The sequence below is a fragment of the Akebia trifoliata genome, chromosome 10 (assembly GCF_017979445.1).
Source record: "Akebia trifoliata isolate Shusen 1 chromosome 10, ASM1797944v1, whole genome shotgun sequence".
Classification (NCBI taxonomy): domain Eukaryota; kingdom Viridiplantae; phylum Streptophyta; class Magnoliopsida; order Ranunculales; family Lardizabalaceae; genus Akebia; species Akebia trifoliata.
Genome location: NC_141384.1, coordinates 11,078,192 through 11,084,766, shown reverse-complemented (window position 1 = coordinate 11,084,766; position 6,575 = coordinate 11,078,192).

The window sequence follows — 6,575 nt, the reverse complement described above, 5'->3', positions numbered from 1 at the left end:
GGATTTCTATTTAGTAGTTTCTAGATCTCTTCTTGTGAGTTCAATATCCTTGTTGAATGAATACCGACCAATAAACTCCTTCATCAATTCATGCCATATTTTTACCCGAGATGAATCCAATGACATTAGCTAGAGTAGGGCAGAACTTGTAAGGGTTCTTTGAAAAAGTTGTGCCATCTGTTTTCATTCAAACCCTGAGATTGCATAATGCCGGCATATACTTTCAAGTGAGTCCTAGGGCATCCAATCCCATCAAACTTCTCCATGTTTGGTATTATGAACTTCTTTGGCAGACGGACCATGGGAAATAACGTCATTACCCCTAATCCAAGAGTAAGATCATCAGGATCTTTGATGTTCTTCAAAGCAGTTTCAACCTGAGTTATTCGATGAGTTAGGATAGGGTCGACGTGTAACTGATTATCTTCTTGGTTTTCAACAAGGTCAAATACATCCTGAGGTTCTATAGCTTTATCTTTTTCCTTTTCAATTTTCGGGGATTCAATTTGTGTTTGTGCTTGAAAAGATTCTAAAATCTGACGGAGCGCAGCTTCATCCATGGTACTTGTTTCTTCTCATGGCAAAGACTGACTACTTGGCAATGGTACTCTAGAAAGACGACTCTTTTCACGGACCCAAAGTGGTACAGATGGAGGTTTAGAACGTTTGTGACCAATTATCACCTAATTGGAAGTAAACCAAGGTTAACTATTGACTCTAAAGGTTTGACTCTTAACCACATAATTAAAGTTTTGATATAGAATAACCCAAGTCCGATGGGAAATATCGAATCCAAATGCACTATAAGTCTATGGTGACCAAGAAAGTGAGAAAGGTTAGACACGGGTCTACCCCTGATTGGGATTGAACCTTTGATCAGACAAATTAATTTGATCTTAAGATCGAATATTTCTATACAAAGTGATTTGGATCTTTAAAAGTGAAACCAATTAGTCCAACTGATTTGGTATTATTCAGTTTGATCCATTTGTCAATTGGCCAACTGGTTTAATTGGTTCAAATTGATCGGTATATTTCACAGATTGGGTCGGACCGATATAATGAATTTAGTTTGAACAGTCTGGATCAGTCCACCCACTTACCTATTGGTTGGATTAAATATAGCAACTCGGGAACACCCATAGTCAGTTCAGGTTGTGACCTATAGGAAGGCTTCTAGACTCTAGGTTTACTACGTGCAATGCAATTTATCTGGCCACCCTTTCCCAAGTGCACCTATATACCTCTCGAGCGTACTCAATTAGACGGTACGTGGTGACTTGGTTTGATATACTGTATAGGTGATAATCTAAAACTCCAACCCACTTTTCTGAAGCCAAAAGTAATCAGTTTAATTCCCAGTTGAGAGGTGGCGCATGATGCTGAGCAAGGGCCCTATTAAATATCTCTGGTCTAGAATAGACGTAGTCTATCCCCCTCGTACAGTAGGGTACAGTGGGGCAGGATCTCGCTTAGGCACTGATTTTGATCAAGAAGTGCAATTGGTGAACTTAGATTAACTTTGATATACCGTATAGGTATGAGTCTAAGGTTGTAGCTTTCATAAATGATTTAGCATCCCACAGGGGGACCGACCACGTACTAGTTCCACGTTGGCAATCGAGACATGTGACTGTGCGGCTTACAATAGGTCAAAGGCTCAGGTCGCTTCAGCTTGGGTGCATTGATATACCTTTCAGAGTCATCTGATCAGACGGTACTGATGCCCCAGTTTAATATACCCTAAGGTACATGACTGGGTTGTGGTTTTCATGAATGATGTCGCATCTTCGAAGAGACCGGACCACGCACTAGTGCCACGTTGGCTAGATTAGGATATGCAAGCGTGCAAAATAGTAAACGTGCATGTGGTGTGTGCAAAACAGGGTGGGGTGTGCCCATGGCCTTTTCCAAATAAATGGGCTCATGGGCCTGATCATATCATCACAACATTAATGCCATATGGATATTAACTAAAACAAATATCAATCCCATCACATCAAAATTAAGATCAGAATAAGCACACAAAATATTGAGATTATTGCATACTAGAAGGGCAATCACAAAATATCCAATCAGACCCATTATTGAAAAATAAAATTTCTTTCGTATCTATGATCCAATCAAAGGTTTCTTTGGGCGACGCAAAATATATTTAGATTCCAATGATCATTGAATTGATGATAGATTGGTAATTATGGGATAAGGAGTCATGAACTTCTTTTTATTTTTATTTTTATTTTTGAATTTTTTTACATTTTTGAATTTATGACTCAACAAATTTCTCAATGAGAACTTAGGTTATCTCGACTAACACATTAAGATTTCAAAATTTATGCCACGTGATTCATCATGTCGGCAATCCAATGTCACAACCTTATAGATTTTGATGGAAAAATTTGGATCTGAAAATAAAATTTACATTACTTTTTTTTAGCTTTGATGCAATGTTTCGAAAATGAGTGACTATGAAATCAAATTTTAAATCAAGATTCAAAATAAAAATCAATTTTTAAGAATTTTCTCAAATATATATTATTTTAAATTCTTAGATTTTCATTCGCCACAAGCACGTGGCATTGAATCACTCTTAAGTGCCACGTGACGAAGTCAATAACTCTTAGTAAGAAGGAAATCTTACTAAGCTAGTAAGACTAGCCCATATTCATGGTTTGTTAGAAAACGAAATTTTGTTAGGATGCTGCCAGCACACATTTTTGTTTTTAGCAACAAATTTCATAAAGTAGTAAGTTTTGTGATGAAAATGCCGAAAAGGACAAGATGAGTCCAATCATGATTTGCAAAACAAAACAAAAAAACTTCATAAAATATTTCTCCTTTATTGTATTTGCTGCCATCACTACACAAAAAAAAGAAAAAAAAAAAAAATCTGACAGCACACACAATACTCACACTTTTTTTTATTATAAAATATGTTGCTGCCACCATACAACTCAAACTTTCTGTTCTTTTATACATGTTGTCGGCAGCAACATATAACTCAAAACCCCTTTTTTTCTTAAAAAAAAACAAAACATGACTTGCTAATCAAAAGGGAGAAAAAAAAATCTAATTCTATGCTTCTCTTGCAATCTGAACAACCGAATCTACCATTAATGGATGGATGAACAAAAAGTTTTATAAAAAAAGTTTTAAAGAATTAAAAAAAAAATGTTACTGCCAATAACACTCATGATAAAAAAATCACCTTAAATTTTTTTTTTTTATATATATGTTGCTGCCAGCAACATCTAACTCACTTTTAATTATTTCATATGCGTTGCTGTCACAACTTTTGCAAATTATCCATTATAAGCAACTAAAGAAACCAACGTCAAACCCGTCCAAAGGCCCCAAAGCATCAACTTTATGCTGTCCAGCAACATAACAGACATACACCCATCATGAAATAATATCAGAAACATTCCTACACCATCCATTCCCTCACCAAATACGTACTTCTCCTTAAAAGTTCAAAGCCTCAATTCGATTGTCTTGATTGCTGACTATAAAACCGACCCAACAAGAAATAAGATGATAATTTGAGCACTGAGGATCATTACAAAGAGGCATAAAGAGAGAATTCAATAGGGATTTAATGGGGGATTCGAATTTTATAGGATGACCGATGAATACTTGATAAACGCTATATGTGATGATTCGTAGGGAAAGAAAGTGAGGATCATGAATGCGTAGAGGGGAGAGAGAGAGAGAGAAGAGAGAAGACATCTCTCTGTTCTTGCTGTTTTTTTCGTCCTTAAACATGTGGAGAAGAAGATAAAAATAGCAGAAACTGTTTTCTGTTAACGGCACACCATGCGAAATTTTTTTTTTTTTTACGATTTTTTTTTCTTATTTTTTTTTTCTTGGAGTTATCTCCTCATCACGAACAACATTAAAAAAGACAATTTTTTTTTATTTCTTACCACATCACTTACAAATAATTTATTTTCACAACTCGCCGCATATGCCTAGTAACACACCAAAAAAAAAAAAAATTTATCCAAATTTTTAAAAAAACAACCACTATCATTCCGTCTTCAATTTATGTCAATTTGAATATTTCATTATTTAGGATCATCCCAAAATGACCTTAGATTGAATCATAAAAAGTGATATTCCAAAATGACATACCCAAAATCAATTCAAATAACGCCAAGAAAAGATAATACAACCCAAAAATATAAAATAAATCAAATAATGAAAATGGTTCAACAACCATTTTTTTCATAAAATTATCCTCTTGACATCCTGCATTATTTAGGGTCAGTCCGAATGATCTTAAATTGAACCATGAAAATGTGGCAAAGTCCAAACAAATGATCAATAATTAAACAAAAAAGAATGATAAAAATAAACAAATAAATAAAATAAACAGATAAACAAATAACTAAAAATAAAATAAAATAAAAGGTTCTACTGGCAATGCTTCCCATACTTGGGGCTTTTCAAGTTTGATCCTCAATAATCCCCAGTGGAGTCTCCATTGAAAGCGCCCTCGATCCGTGGGGTGCGTGGATCCGCTTTTGACCTTTGAGGTTTGGGAGTCGCCACCTAGTTATTACGGTCTATGAACCGAATATTGACTTTAAACGGATAAAACAACTAATCTACTTAAAAAAAAACTGAGTTCGGGGATCAAATTACGGGGTTGGAAGGTGTTAGGCACCAACCCCGCCCGACAAACACCGATTTCTACTAATTCTCAAATAAACTACATTGCTAAAAGATCTAAGTAATAATAAAAAAAAAAGAAATGTGTATATCTTTCTGAAGACAATGGTCTTGTTACCTCAGATCTGATAGAGTAACTCCTTGTATAGTACTTCTTGCTTCGTTCTGTCACCGGATCTGATTTCTGATCTCCGATACAAGGTATCTCTTTCTTAGATTTGGATTCTTCGGATTTGTTTATGGATTTCTAGGTATTTTTGAAAGGCTTCTAAGTATTTTTCGAGCTAAAATTAAAGTATGAGTGTTAGGTAAGGAGTTAGGGCTTCAAAATTAGGGTTTATTGGAGGCTAGGGAAGCTTTTTGACCTACTTCTCTTAGAGATTTTTCTTGGTTACGAAAATAGGGTGTGGAGACTTCTATTTATAAACTTTTTTAAGTGCCTTTTAGATAGAGTTAATATTTAATTATAATTCTTTTAGAGAGAATTATTGTTTAATTATAATTCTTTTAGAAATAGTTATTATTTAGTTAGCATTCTATTAAATAGAGTTATTATTTAATTAGAACTCTATTAGGATTTTGACTTTAGTCTTACTTGGTTGACTTTTAATATCTTGACTTTAGTCTTATTTGATTGACTTTAAGATTGACTTTAGTCTTACTTGATTGACTTTAATTTTTTGGAAAACCCCCTTTATTATATTTTTAATTCTTTGGGCCCCCAGATGGAAGGGTCATTGAATAAATATCTTGACAACCATCAACAATTTTGCCTGAGAGCCTGATTAATCGATTTTTTTTGTTTAAAATTTTAAATTAATTTTATTAATGTTTCATTTTCCATTATTTAATATTTTATTTATTAATTTCAGAATTTTTAATTATTAAAATTGTAAAATTATCGTTTTATCCTCGAAGATGACTTTTTTATATTTTAAATCGTTTTTCAATGTTCCAGGATGTTTTGGAATCGATTTTTCATAAGAAATTCAATAGGAATGTTGGTTTTTATCATTTATAAAGTTTTTTTGTATGAAATGATCGTGAACTTTATGAGGGGCATTTTCATAATTTTGTCAAATTTTATGAAAATTGGCGAAATAATTTATTTGATTTCGATTTGTTGTTGTGTGTGTTAGAATGAGTTTTCCTAAGCGTAAAGTAGGCTCTAAGAATGTTTTGATATTAGGGGTATTTTTGTAATTTGGCCATTTTTTAGTGATTTTTATCGTAAAGCTTCTTTTTGTCTGCAAGATGATGATTTTTATGTTTATGGGGTCATATTTTCCTAGCGTAGCGTGGTTTCTACAGTTTTTTTAGTTTGAGATACCTCATCTGGATTTTTAAAATATATCTGGTAATAAAATAAAACATTGGAATAATCAATCATCATTGGGAACGGTTACAATCGGGTTGACGAGTTGATTAATCAGGCGAGTATAAAAATAGGGTGTCTACAGAATACATCCTATAACTTCTTCTGTGACTGAAAGATAAAGGAGAAGAGGTTCGCCCGGGGTAAGTGGAACCAAGATAAGTGAGTTTGAGAGGTATTCCTTAACTTGATCGAAAGTCTTTTGGCATTGTTATTCCAAACTATTGGTTTGTTCTTCTTGAGAAGCTTGAGTATAGGCTCACATACATTGGTGAACTGAGCGATGAGTCTATTGACGTATTGAATTCTACCTAAAATTCCCGAATCTAATTTTCAATCTTAAAGGGTGCCATTTCCTAGATAACTTTGATTTTTTAGGGTCTACTTCGATCCCTCTTTGACTGATTATGAACCCCAACAGTATTTTAAAAGTCACTCCGAATATGCATTTCTACGGGTTGAGACGTAATTGGTACTTTTGAATCCTTGTGAGAAACTTTTCTAATGCAGCGGTGTGTCCTGGTCG